Here is a 15274-nt window from a genome sequence, read left to right as displayed (position 1 = left end):
ATATATATATATATATATATATATATATATATATATATATAATTCAAATTCGAATCTGACCACCACAAATATACATATATACATCCACAAACACAAGACCATTATTTAGAACATCATCACAAGTCATAATTCACAAAAGTCCATCATTACAACATAGTCTATTATGAAGTCCATCATTATAACATAGTCCATTAAGAAATCCACAAGTCCACATGCAAAACAAAGTCCAAACCACTCCAAAGTCTGCTCCAAACCATACCACAAGTCCACATTGTCATCAACGGCCTAGGGCTAGCCTATCAGTCTCACGAAGGTGTGGGTATAGAGGATTACTACCTAAGTCGTAAAGAAGATGATGGTAAGTGCCTTTATGGTACACAATCTGGTCCATTATGAAGTTGCAAAGGTCGCCGACCATCTCTAAGAGCTCGTCATCCTTGTATGGGTTCCTTCTCGTGTCTTTATCTTTCTCCAACTACAAGAGAACAAGTTTAGGTTTACTATATCACAATATATACGAACTTTTCATACTACGAGCGAAGAGGTTCAAACTAACCAGATTGGGGTTTCTGTTGTAGCCACCGATGGTACTCATCATAATACATATGTAGTATCCACAATGTAGACTCCCAGGCTTCTGCTTGGGGCACTGTGTGTTTTGCATATGGAGATATTAAGTAATGCTATTGACAGACACCTAATATATGGAGTACCAAAGTAAATGACACTTACCGCACATAGAGTTTTGACATACAACTTTTCCTTCCTATTTGGATGATGCCTCCCCTTATGTTCCTGGACATAGTGCCTAAATGCCCTGTTCCAATGGTTTTAGCAAATGCAACTTGTTAGTATCCCACATTGAACCTTACAAGTATGTATACAAACATAGTAGCTAAAATGAGGATTGTCGATATGTATACGTCTTGACAATCACTATGAAGTCTTTGTATGTCTCGACTGGGAAATCCGCTGAATCAAAGACCCATGCCATGCTATGGGAGAGCCAGACGCCTATGCAAATCCAGTGATCGCTGCATGAATTTAGTCATAGAAGGAACACATAAGCTCTTTTGCATCGAACAAAGTATATTGAACAAAGCTAAGTATACAGTCGAACTTACTTGAAGTGGTATGGTATCCATATATTATCATGTTGTTGGAGATTTTTAAAACATAGTACAATGTATGCCACAACCTTGAGGGACTCTTCCAATATTTTCTTGTTCCTGATGTCCTCTTTCTCCTTAAGTGTCTTTCCACCTCCTAGTTCTTTGCAATCTAGTTTCCACTCTTTAGGGTAATTAAAATTTGTTGATGCTATAGGTGAAGGGTCTATATACCCGTGTTTCAGAGCTGGCCTCTTTCTCACAAAGTCCGCTTGCATTCTACAAATCATGGCGCGGGTTAGTTACAACAGAGTCAAAAGATTACATTCATATCATATCAAGAGGGCAAGGACTTATAGGCACCACATGCGAATTAGATTCATTTCCATTCGTCCGAGGTGAAAGCATGCTGGATATCTTTAAACTCAACGGCAATTTGCCCACCTGGGGCTCCAAATGTGCCGGCAGGGATCCATGCTTGTAAGATTTCTAAATGTGTGTTATCTGAGCACGCAAGTACCAATCGTGGAACTTTCTCATTCCACGTGGCAAGCACTTTATGACTCGGTTTGGTAGGAACTTCTTGCCTTTTTCATATTTATCCGGGCAATCATTTGACCATTTGAGGTTATTAGCAGCTGGATACTTGTTAAACCCTTTGTGCAATTTGCTAGTGGTGCCCACCTCAGAAGCTGGTGCTTTGAATTCTTTTACTTGGTTCTTAGGCTTGAACTAGTCATGGGCCATCCACTTGTGCACCGACAAGATGTCATTAAGGCACACATACGATGGCCTTATCTTGATTGGGATTTTGTTTCGAGCTTCCCATTCGGCCACGTCCTTGTCAACTTGTGCATCACCTGCTCCAGGGGCCACTTGTTTTTCATGTATCGGCTGTTCATGAGGCAATTGCTATTCTTGAGACACTTGTTCATGTATCGGCTGTGCTTGTTAAGAAGGATGTTGCATCTCATCATGCCTTTGCTCGGTACGAGCTAGAGAAGGATGTGGCATGTCATCATGCCCATGCTCGGTACGAGGTGGAGAAGGATGTGGCATGTCATCATGCCCTTGCTCGGTATGAGGTGAAGTCTCTAGCGTGTGGTGGTCATGGTCATGGGCCGGTGAGTATACCTCCCGGTCCTCAATGGGTCACTCCAGAGGATGAACTTTAGTCGGAGTTGGCGAAGACTCGATCAATACAATGTCCCGTCTGTGCCAGAGGATGAACTGGTTCATGACGTCTTCAAGTAACACGAGCCCCTCGGGAGTAGGGTGTTCTATCTTCCAAGTCATGAACTCAGGCTTCACGGTATGCACCTCGACCCGAGTGTAGTCCTGCGGGATGTCCCTATTGTGCCACGTGCCGCTCGGAGGATGTGCCATGCCCGTTGCCACCTTAATGATCATGTTTTGCCTGCCCATCGGAACCACCAATTTGCAATTGGTTGGCGCCCGTATGCGATCGATGGAGGTTCCGATTGCATTGGAACCTTGACTGCTGGGAACATCCGGAGGGCTGCCAACTACCGTCAGTTCTCTAGACGGCCCCATTAGTGTCTGTGGCTCCATCGTAGACAGTCCTTTCTCCACCAACATCTTTTCAACTAGAACCTTCACTTGGTGCTCAAGATTAGACTCTCGGTCTCTGCTATGTTTCTTGTACATGTGCCTCTCCTCTACGAATCCGTGCTTCTAGGACATCCTCTTCCCTAGCCCCCTGGTGTGTCCTGTGTGCTCGGGGTTTCCCAAGGCAATGGTAAGCTCATCCCTCTCTCTAAAAGGGTTGAATGCGCCCTTCTCCTTGTCTTCAGCAAGTTTCAGTATCTTTGATACTACCTCTCTGGTCTCTGGCTTAGCAAACTTGAGGCTACTACCGGATAAATCCACACTCCTTGCGTATATCCACTGTTTGAGGCATGGCTTCAACTTTGTCATATGATAGCCATGTGTTCATCAATGTATGGTATATGCAGTGGTATATGCAGTGGTTTGTCATATGCCTACTACAAGATGGTACATTCCTCTCGGCCATAATGATAGCCATGTGTTCATCAATATACGGTTGCATCACTGCCATACTCTGCAAGACACTGTAATGCGCCTGACTCACCTCTCTGTAATCATTATCGAGGAACACTTTCCTACCACTTGTGCCCTTCCTAGCTAGCCTTCCCTTGAGATGAGAATTGGGATTACCAATCCCTCTCTGTACTTTTAGCCACTCTTGGCAGCACTCGATGACTTCTTCAGAATTGTAACCCTCTATCATGGAGCCCTCTGGGTGTGTTCGGTTATGCATGTATCGACTTAGAACCGACATGAACCGCTCATAGGACCATATTTCATGCAAGAAGCTAGGGCCTAGCGCCTCGATCTGATGAACCAGGTGAATCATGAGATGTACCATTATATCAAAAAAGCGGGAGGTAAACACATCTCTAGCTGGCTCTGGGTCTCCACCATGAATTCATATAGGTCACTCAGCTCTTGCCTGCGAATCGTCTTCTGTGAAATCTTCGAAAAGAAGTAGCACATGCAGGTGATGGCCATCTTTAGGAAGTCTGGCTTTATAGCCCTGATTGCAATTGGTAGGAACACTATCAGCATCACATGACAATCATGAGCCTTGCAATATGTTAATGATAGGTCCTTCATCGACACTAGCTTCTTCAGGTTCGCCGAAAACCCAGTCGGCACTCTGACCCCCCTAAGGAAATTGCATATAGCTCTCCTCTCCTCTAGGGTTAGGTTGAAGCTAGCCACGAGAAGACTGTACTTGCCATTATCCTACTGTACCGGTCAAAGCTCCCGCATCACGTTTAGCTGCACCATGTCTTTCTATGATCTAAGACCATCCTTTGACTTGCCCATGTCCATCAAGGTAGCCATGAGACTCTCAAAGACATTCTTCTGCATGTGCATTGCATCAATGGCATGGGGGACCTCCAAGTCTGGCAAATAAGGTAGGTACTGAAAGAAGATCGATTGCTTCTTGAATGGTACGCCTTCGATGGGAGGTGTGCTTCTATCTTTGATCGTTCCATCCGGATTCTTCTTTCCATAGATGATGTATATGTTTTGGACCATTCTGAACACATGTTCTCCATTACGACGTCTCTCTGGAGGGAGTTCATCCTCTGGGATGTTGCCATAGTATCTTAGGTACAATTTGTCGCGGTACTTGTGACCTATCTTTAAGAAGCGCCGGTTCCTTATGTAAACTATCTTCCTGGATCCATCTAGGAACACCCATTTAGTACCATCCAAATAGACTAAGCATCCAGTCTTGCCTTTGAACTGTCCAGACAGGGCAAACAATGTAGGGTAATCATTGGTAGTAACAAATATTATTGCTTTGCATATAAAGTCCTCCTGCCGAAACACATCGTGCATCGGCTCCCCATACCTCCATAGCCTCTCCATTTCTTGCATCAGAGGCTCCAAGAACACGTCTATATCAATGCCTGGTTGTTTGGGGCCAGAGATAAGAATGGTGAGGAGAAGGTACTTCCTCTTCTAAAACAAATATGTTGGGACGTTGTACATGGTCAAGATGACTGGCCATGTGCTGTGGTCGGTCATCCTCTCATTGAAGGGATTCATTCCATCGGTGCTCAAGCCGAACCGTACATTCCGTGGGTCATCACTGAATTCTGCTTTGTACTTGGCATCGAACACTTGCCACTGGCTACAATCGGTCGGGTGTGCGATCGTATCATCATCCACCTTGCGCTCATCATCCCACCATGTCATCAGTGCGGCTCCCTTAGGGTTTAGGAACATACGCCTCAAGCAGTCAGTCACTAGCAAGTACCACATAACCAGGGCAGGAATTCTTCTCTTATTTGCATCGTTGCCTAATGGAGTTTCCTTTGGGGGCTGAGATTCTTGCACCACCTTCTTCCCACCCTTCTTCCTCTTTCCTCTGGAGGCTTCCACCCCACTTTGAAGGTCATTATTCTTGTACCGACTAGCCCCACACCTAGGACATGTATCTAAAGTCTCGAACAATGTGCCACGCCAAAAAAGGATACAGTGGTTGGGGCATGCATGGATTTTTTCAACCCCCAATGTGAGTGGACTTATAACCTTCTTTGCTTGGTATGTGTTGGCGGGAACTATGTTCGGCCGTGCGAGCAACTGTGACATGAGGCACAATAGATCATCGAAACTGCAGTCCGACCAGCCGTACTTAGCCTTCAGGATGAGTAGCTCAAGCACAAAATGTAGCAGTGTGAAGTATGTCGGACAACCCTTCTCAGCATCATACACAGTCCTCTTCGATGCTTTTGTCACCCTCTCAAGATTTTCTAGACCTCTCTTGCTCTTTTCTAATATTTTTGGTCCAAAGGCCCCAACATTTTGTCCAAGTTGTCACCGTCATCTGCATCCCCCTCACGTGCTTCGCCATCATTGCTGGCACCACCAGCATCATCACCACCTTGTTCATTACCAAAGCCACCACCTTGTTCATTTCTAAAGCCACCACCTTGTTGATTGCCATAGTCACGATCCATTTGTTGCTCAAGATCATCTGTGAATCGGGACAAGTATGCTTGGGTTTCAGCTTCATCAGTTAGATCATCGTCGTTGTCATCAACAACCACTGTTTCACCATGATGAATCCACACTATGTAGTCTGGAACAAATCATCTCCTAATCAGATGTTCTTTGATGGTACTCACATCTCAAAATGCAATAAGGTTCTTACAATCTTTGCAGGGACAAATAATCGTGTCACTATTCTCTTTCAACGTCGTTGCATGCTTCTCTGTGGCTTTGATGAATTTGTCCACCTCATCACGGAAAAGAGCGTCGTGTCTTAACGAACCATACATCTAAGAGTTTCTATAGTCCATCTTATAGAAACAAAACAACCAAAGAAAGAATATTACTCGAGAATAATTGTATATACCTGAGACACGCATCATGGTAGTAAAGGATAGTTAATTAATTGACTATTAATGCATAAATATTTTAAAATATAAATTAATTGGTTCAAATAAACAATTTTAAAGAAAACAATTAGTAACATTTAATATTTCATCCACTACCTTTCATGCAAACTCCATTCTAATTTCATGGTAGAGGATAATTAATTAATGGCTTATTTATCCATAACTAATTAAAAACACACATTATAGAAAGGAATCAAAATAAATATTAAATGATAATTAGTAGCCATGGTAGAGGATATTTTACACATTAGCAAAAATTAAAATCTTACACATTCACCTACATGCAAACCCTAGTCACATAAAGAAAAAATTGAAAAAGAAAAAAAACAAAATCCTAGATCTAGAACTAGATATAGGGTTTCATGACACATACACCAAACTTCACTAATACTACACTAAATCAATAAAGATGTACTAACGAAGGGTGCAATCTTACTTCTCTACCTAATTTACCCTAGTATAGTGAAAATTAGGGTCCAATTTCACTCATAACTAGCTCAAGCTCCATGGAAGAGAGAGAAAACAAAAAAAATCAAATTACTCACTAACCAACGAATTAAACTTCAAATAAAGAGTTGGAGAAACATTTCCTTACCTTTTAGAGCCTCTCCACCAAAGGATTTGAGATCAAACCCCCCCTTAGTAGAGCAATTTTTAGGAGGAGCCTAAGGCCTCCCAACCTTTTTTGTGTAGAAGAGTGTGTCCCGGAGTGGAAGAAGGGGGTGGCTGCTATTTATTCGTGCGCCATCAGTAGGGGCGGCTGGTGATTCAGCCGCCCCTACAGTCGAACAGCAGGGGTGGCTGGTGGCAGCTGCCCCTACAAATGGGCACTGCAGGGGCGGCTGGTGATTGAGCCGCCCCTACAGATCAGCCCCAACTATAGGGGCGACTCAGGTTACCAGCCGCCCCTACAGTGCCATCTGTAGGGGCGGCTAGGCTGCTGGGCCCGAGGACGCCCACTGTAGGGGCGCCCCCAACCCCAGTCGCCCCTATAGTAAAAATACCCTCGTTCCTAGTGTGAGAATCTGGCGTAGTGCACGGCCTAGAATCATTTGTTGCATAAGTAGTAAAAGTTTTATGGATAAATTTAGTACATAAATTGGATCAAAATTGATTCTTTACTCTGTCTACTCATTTCCTGATAACACAATACCCATTTACATACCCTACAATCTATATCCACTTGCAATGAACTTACAAGTTACTCTATATGTGTTTTCATTATGTGCAGTGCACCTTTGTGTTTGTTTATATATATATATAAAAGTTATTGGGAGCTTAGGGCTCTCAATAATTATTGAAAGCCCTGACCCAAAGTCTAGGTAGCTGGTTCCACCAAACCAGCCTCCCACCAACCTGGTCCAGCCACCAGCCCGCTAGCCCACCCTTTGGCCCACCCACCGGCCCAGCAGGCCCAACCTTGATAGGCCGCATATAAACCCCTAAACCCTATTCCCCATCCATCCACCCCTGGCCACCAGCCCCAACCACGCGCCGCACCCCACCTGGAGCAGTCGTCACCCAGCAACCCGCCCCTGGCCGCCTCCCGCTCTCCCCTCCCCCCAATGATGGTAGGCTCTGTGCTCCTTGGATGTGTGACATGGAGGCACCCGCCTCCCTCCTCCACCCTAGCGCGCAACGAGATGGTGACAAGCTCAGGGCCGCGGTAGGGACGACGGCGAGCTAGAGCGCCTCGGCCACCTCCCTGGAGCGAGCACTGCCACACCCTAGAGCACCTACGGTGGGTGCGCGTAGGGACTGCAACAGCGATGGAGACGCCGCCTTGGAACTCATGGTCGCGGACGGGGACGACTATGGCGAACAGGACACCATGGAACTCCGCGCTCGTTCCATACCGATAGCGCGACCCTACCCTTTCCTCGGCGCGTGACTTCCTCCCCCACCAGCGGCGCGCAGCCTTCGTCCCCTAGGGCGGCGCATGCGATGAGCCTCCCAGCTATGCCGGTGCCGGCCCGGCCCTGCTCCCTCCCGATGGCGCGCGGCTGAAAGGTCCTAATATGGCTAGAGGGGAGGTGAATAGCCTATTTAAAAATCTACAAATCAACTAGAGCAATTTGATTAGTATGACAAATAGCGTAATGCAAACTTGCTCTAGCTCTACAAGGGTTGCAAGCCACCTATCCAACAATTCTAGTTGCAATGATTACTTAGGCACACAAACTTGCTATGTAATTACTCACTAAGAGCTCTCAACCTTGCTACTCTAAAGAGCTCAACTAGATAAATATAAATAATAAAGCAAGCTCTCACTTCTAATTACACTAAAGAGCTTGTGTCAACTAGTTTGCAAGAATGTAAATAAGTGAGTAGAGTGATTATACCGACGTGTAGGGGATGAACCAATCACAAGATGAATATATAGCCAATCATCGGGAGAATGCCAAAGACAAGAGACAATCGATTTTCTCCTGAGGTTCACGTGCTTGCCAACACGCTACGTCCCCGTTGTGTCGACCAACACTTGGTGGTTCGGCGGCTAAGAGGTGTTTCACAAACCTCGTCCACACGATTGGACACCGCAAGAACCGACCCACAAGTGAGGTAACTCAATGACACGAGCAATTTACTAGAGTTACCTTTCGGCGCTCCACCGGGGAAGGTACAACTCCCCTCACAATCACCGAAGGCGGCCACGAACAATCACCAACTCGTGCCGATCCTTCACCGCTGCTCCAACCGTCTAGGTGGTGGCAACCACCAAGAGAAACAAGCGAACTCCGCAGCGCAACACGAATACCAAGTGCCTCTAGATGCAATCACTCAAGCAATGCACTTGGATTCTCTCCCAATCTCACAATGATGATGGATCAATGATGGAGATGAGTGGGAGGGCTTTGGCTAAGCTCACAAGGATGCTATGTCAATGAAAATGTGCAAGAGTTGTCCCTTGAGTCGGCCATGGGGCTATAAATAGAGCCCCCATCAAATAGAGCCGTTATACCCCTTCACTGGGCAAAACACGCTCTGACCGGACGCTCCGGTCATACTGACCGGACGCTGGCCCTCAGTGTCCGGTCACCCGATGGACGCCACGCGTCACCAGCTTCAAACGCTGTTCGTCAGATTTCAACGGCTACGAAGTTGACTGGACGCTCCGGTCAAAATGACCGGACGCTGAAGCCCCAGCGTCCGGTCGTTTCCAGTAAGCTCCCCGAGGCATATTTTTTCGACCGGACGCGTCCGGTCCACCTTGACCGGACGCAGACCAGCGTCCGATGCTCAACCCTAGCGACTGTGCCGTCTGACAGCTCGACCGGACGTAGCCCTTCAGCGTCCGGTCGCTGAGTGACCCAGCGTCCGGTCAGTAGACCGACGCCAGCATCATTTCGACCAACTCCATTTCAACTCTAACTACTTCACCCTTACTCAAATGTGCCAACCACCAAGAATTTTGCATCCGGCGCAATAGAAAATAGATATTTCATTTTCCCAAAAGCGCTGAATGTGTTAGCCTTTTTTCACAAATATTTTCAAGGGTGTTAGCACTCCACTAGATCCTCTATGTAAACACCTTGCACACATGTGTTAGCCTTTTTTCACAAATATTTTCAAGGGTGTTAGCACTCCACTAGATCCTAAATGCATCTGCAATGAGTTAGAGCATCTAGTGGCACTTTGATAACTGCATTCCGATACGAGTTTCACTCCTCTTAATAGTACGGCTATCTATCCTAAAAGTGATCACACTCACTAAGTGTCTTGATCACTAAAACAAAATGGCTCCTACATTTTATACCTTTGCCTTGAGCCTTTTGTTTTTCTCTTTCTTCTTTTCCAAGTTTAAGCATTTGACCATCACCATGCCATCACCATTGTTATGATCTTCACCATTGCTTCATCACTTGGAGTAGTGCTACCTATCTCATAATCATCTTGATAAACTAGGTTAGCACTTAGGGTTTCATCAATTAACCAAAACCAAACTAGAGCTTTCAGCGGCCTCCTCCCTCCTAGCGGCGTACACGGCAGCCCTTGGAGGCGACATGGATGGGCCCACGTGCATAGCTTTGGTCGGCTGTGGCTCCTCTCCTCGGTGGCACCACAGGCCCACAGCGGCCACCCCTACCCCACCAGTGGCAGATCCGGTCCGCAACAGCCTCCCCTACCACCACTAGCTACATTGGTGGCGACCCTGCTCCCTCCCGGCGCTGGCCCTGAGCCTCCCAGCTACAATGGCGGCTAGGTCATCCCCGCACGGTGCCCTGGCTCCCCTCTCCACGCGACGAGCAGTGAGGCCACCGGGTCTAGAGGCGGCGACGGGATCATAGGTTTGGGGATAGCTCGCGTTCGCGGCTGGCTACATGCTCGGACGACGGCGTCACGGCTGCCACAGGGACTGCAACTACGTCGTTGTGGTCGTGCTAATGGCTACTGCGTCGTGCTGGTTCGCTACCTGGCGGTCTGGGTGACTTCGGGATAGGGCCTGGCGGCCAGGGAGCATTTGTCATTTAGGTTTTTTATGCAAGCATAGGTTTTTATGTATGGTGAAACTGAGATTTCGACGATGTTGGTTGATTTTTATGCTTAGTTGCATAGCTTTCCACACAAGTTGAATTCATCTTCATTGTTTTTGTTTGTTGATTTTGTGTGCCTATACTTGCGTGCATAAGTTTCTATAGAATGTCTAAACTATAACTTGGTATACATTGTTGGTATATATTTTTATACATTGTTGATGCATAATTCTATACATTGTTGGAGCAATTTTTATACGTTTTTTTATGACCTAACAAAATTAATGTTTATTCATTGAACTACTAATTTCTATGCAATGTCGGCGCCAAAAACATTTATGCGCATCTTGACAACTAATTCTATGAATTCGATCGTCCATCATGTGCTATTTTTCAAATTTCAAATTTTGGGGAAGATGAGATCGTCTTCATGTTTTACTATGCGGTCTCCATGTTTGATGTATTGTCCCCATATTAATTATACACCCCTATAGTGGGAAGCATGGGGAGGCAATCACGGTTATCTCTGGTGGAAAGTCAATCTCGTGGAGAGGTTTTACGTGACCACAAAATTATTTTTTATTCATCGAACCACTAATTTCTATGTAATGTCGGCATAAAAACTTTTCTCTGCATATTGATCAGTTATTCTATGCATCCAATCGGCCATCACGTGCCATGATTCAAATTTTAAATTTTAGAGAAGATAAGATCGTCTGCATGTTTTACGCTTGCGGTCTCCATGTTCTATGCATTATTTCTATGTTAATTATACACATCTATAGTGGGAAGCATGATGTTGGTGGAGGCAAATATAGTTGTGTCACGTTGAATGTCCATCTCGCGGATATGTTTTTAGGTGGTAACAAAATTAATTTTTATTCATCCAACCACTAATTTCTATGTAACATTGGCGCCAAAAACTTTTCTACACATCTTGACCATTGATTATATGCATCCAATCGGCCATCATGTGCTATGATTTAAATTTCAAATTTTGGAGAAGACGAGATCGTCTTCATGTTTTACGCTTGTGGTCTCCTTGTTTTATGCATTGTTCTAATGTAAATTATAATCACGGCTGTGTCAGGTGGAATGTCCATCTCGTAGAGAGGTTTTTACGCGGTAACAAAATTAATTTTTATTCATCCAACTACTAATTTTTATACAACATCAGCGCAAAAAACTTTTTTTACATCTTGACAATTGTTTCTATGCATCCAATCGGCCACCAAGTGTCATGATTCAAATTTCAAATTTATGATTTTTAATTTTTTTCAAAAAATATTCACAATGGATCTTGAATCGTGCACAAAAATGTCAAGAGTTCAATGGTGAAAACTGTTTTTGAATCGGATGCTTCCTTGAGGAATTATAACGAAAAAACAAAATAGATTAGATTGGGTGCGTGCACAAATGCATGTGTTAGCTTTGTCAGGTTGTATTAGCTAGAGGTCCAGCTCGTGGACAGGTTTCTATAACGAATTAATTTGTATTCATCCAACTACTAATTTTTATACATCGCCGCGATAAAAACCTTTCTACGTAGGTTGATCTGGAATTTTATGCATCCGATCGCCTGGATCTGTAGGCATCCCCCACCTGTACTTGCGTGTCAGCTGAGCGAACCTGAATGGTTGGGCTAGAGTGGCGTGGCTGGCTAGGGCTCTCCATGAGCTATTGGAAGCCCTGGGCTATATATATATATATATATATATATATATATAGATATATATATATATATATATATATATATATATATATATATATATATATATATATATATATATATATAACATTAATTTTAATTATATACGCTCTAGCAGTATCCATTTTTGAGAACATAGATCTATATTTTTTATTTCAACTTTTGATCTTATTCGTTGTTGTAATTATTTTATCTACGTGTTAAGTTCAAATTCTAGTATGTATTATATCTTTTATTCAAAATCTCCCCTGATATCTAAGTAAAAATGGATTCTAGCTCCTAGATTCCAATCCTAATTACTACAATGACATAGACAATCGTTTCATCTTGTACCATGTTGAATTTCCTCTACCAAATAATTCTATGGGTAGTAGTATTCTTTTATATAAAATAGAGGGTACTTAAATTAAACTATCCATATTGACATGTCATAATAGTCCTATCAAAATTCATAAACTTATATAAAGTAATAATTTACAAATTTTATTATCATAGTGTTTTATATAATTTGAAATAACTTTCCAGTATCATTTGTATATGATTTGTTAAGGGAACATTTTTTCATAACATGTAAACTATAAACTATATATTTATCAATAATGCATGCATGTACACTTGGTATACATGGTGACACCTGTTATTTATATTTATTTTAAATTTAAAATGAAATTGGGTAATTTAGAATCATATAGTGTACTTTATGGTTATTTAATTCTTTTCTATAATAGCTTATGTTGGTAATTTAGATGTAGATTTGATGGATATTTTAGTTTATGTTATATAATAGTAGATGCGGGTAATTTGGATGCAAATTAAGGAGGTTATTTCATATTATTTTGATAAAGCCAAATGTGGGTAATTTATAAGCAAATCTATGGGTTACTTGGAATTAACTTTAGGTTGGTAGTTCAAACATATATTTAGGGGGTTATTTATGTTTTTTCATAATGATAGAAGTAGGTAATTTTTTAGAAAGTAGAATAGATCCAATGGCTACTAATCTATATGATTATAATGTCAACAAAATTAATGGTAGGATGTTCCTAATTATTTTGATAATTGCTAAGATTTTTCTTTTCCAACAAATATTGTGAAGATTAATCTAGAGGCTTTGAGGGTCTTCAGTTAGTAATTATGATATATGTTATATCATCCTTTGCATTGCACCTCTTTGGTATATAATTGATACCTAAGCTTAAGTTATAATGTCATATCACCTCTTATTGCAACCCTTTCTATGACACCATGAATCTATATTTTAGCATTCAACTTTTGATCTTATTAGTTATTGCAATTTTTTTATATACATGTTAGGGTTAAACTCTATCCTTATTGTATGTTTTATTCACAATTTTCCTATTCTATTTTACTAAAAATAGATTTTATGTCCTAGACTACACTCTTAGTTGCTACAATGACATGAATAATCATTTTAGCCTACACTACAATGCCGATGTTGATTTCATTTTCTATTTAAAAAAACTATATATGTATTTGTATTGTTTTGTAAAAGCAAAGAGTGTTGAAATTAAAATACCAGTTCTAATAATGTTTTAGTCAAAATATATAAACTTATCTAAAGTAACGATACATAAAATTTATTGTCATGGAGTATTAATACAATTTAAAGTGAATTGTTGGTGTCACTAGTTTGTGATTTTTGAAGGCAATAGTTTTTCATGATTATTGACAAACTACTAAAATACATGCATGTTTACATGGTGGTACATAGAATTTATGCTTACTTAGTTTTTATTTATTGGGGGTAGAAATGTGTTATTTAGAACATAACACACACTTTATGGTTATTGAATTATTTTTCATAAAAACTTATATCGGTATTTAATATTTAGACATAGATTTTAGGGCTATTCAGTTTAATTTTTATAATGATAGAGGTGGATAATTTAGATACAAATTAAAGGGGTTATTCTAAATTATCTTCCAAAATGGAGGTTGCAGGTAATTTAAAAGCAAATTCAAGGGTTACTTTTCATTATCATTTCTAATGCTAGATGTGGGTAACTTAGATGCAAATTTATGGAGTTATTTGAAATTACCTTTGACAATGGCAAAATTTTTGTCTTACTTTATTGATTTTTATAATGGCAGAGGTGGATACATTTTAGAAAATAGAATAAATCCAATGGTTCTTGGCAAAGATGGTTAGTGTACCAAATTAATGGCTAGATATTTCTGATTTTTTATCAATTTGTAGGATTTTTCCAGGCACATCTCATGAGGACTAACATTGAGGCTCTGATGGAGGCCTCCATTGAAATGTCACTACAAACTTACATCTTATAAATATTTTTTGTGGACAATGTTTGAGAATATTTAATTTCCATGGTGTAGTGATTTTTTTGAGGTGCTTGAGACCTGTTATAAACAAGATTTTAAATCTATAACAACCTTGCAACAACATGTTTGGTACAGCCTCTAGTTGACAGGTTGTCCAACACGGTTTGAACGAGGGTGCCCATAAGTCTCCTCCTTGAAGTGTTTGATGCTCTCATCTCTTAACACAAACTAGTGGTGGGATGGTCGTGGGTGGGCAGTGTGTGTGTGGTTGGGGAGGAGGGATCTTCTTCCTCACGCGATTGAATTTTCTTGTAACCTAGAACCATTTACATGCCTTTCCAATAACTCAAGAATTCAATGAACTGATCCTTGATTACAAAGACTGTTGTGAGTATTTTTTCTTTGTGTGGACATCCATATGGATATGATGTCATGTATTAACAAATGTGTTATAGTGTGTAGATACAACTTACCGAGTGTCTACAACATCATAGATGCAGTTTACATAGAGGCAACTTGTATTTTAATGACAACTCTAAAATTTTATGGATGACAAGAAATACTATTGATCGATCCTAGTGTATACGAAGATGCCACTGCATTTTATTATTCTTGTAGTCTACCATGGTACAAATCACTATCCTATTGGGTAGCTAGGGTCCTCTATGTCCAATCATAGACCTCGCTAACAATTTAGTTAGTTTGAATTTCAACTAATTC

General features: G+C 41.8%; 1 protein-coding gene across 4 annotated transcripts in view; it reads left to right on the top strand.

The window, feature by feature from the left end:
- Positions 1–15274, top strand: part of LOC136483582 (uncharacterized) — a 57203-nt gene that overhangs the window by 38557 nt on the left and 3372 nt on the right. The gene's annotated exons all lie outside the window — the stretch shown is intronic.

The sequence above is a fragment of the Miscanthus floridulus genome, chromosome 9, assembly GCF_019320115.1.
Source record: "Miscanthus floridulus cultivar M001 chromosome 9, ASM1932011v1, whole genome shotgun sequence".
In the NCBI taxonomy this organism is placed as follows: domain Eukaryota; kingdom Viridiplantae; phylum Streptophyta; class Magnoliopsida; order Poales; family Poaceae; genus Miscanthus; species Miscanthus floridulus.
Note: the sequence above shows the minus strand (reverse complement) of the source record. Positions and strands in the feature narration are given on the sequence as shown.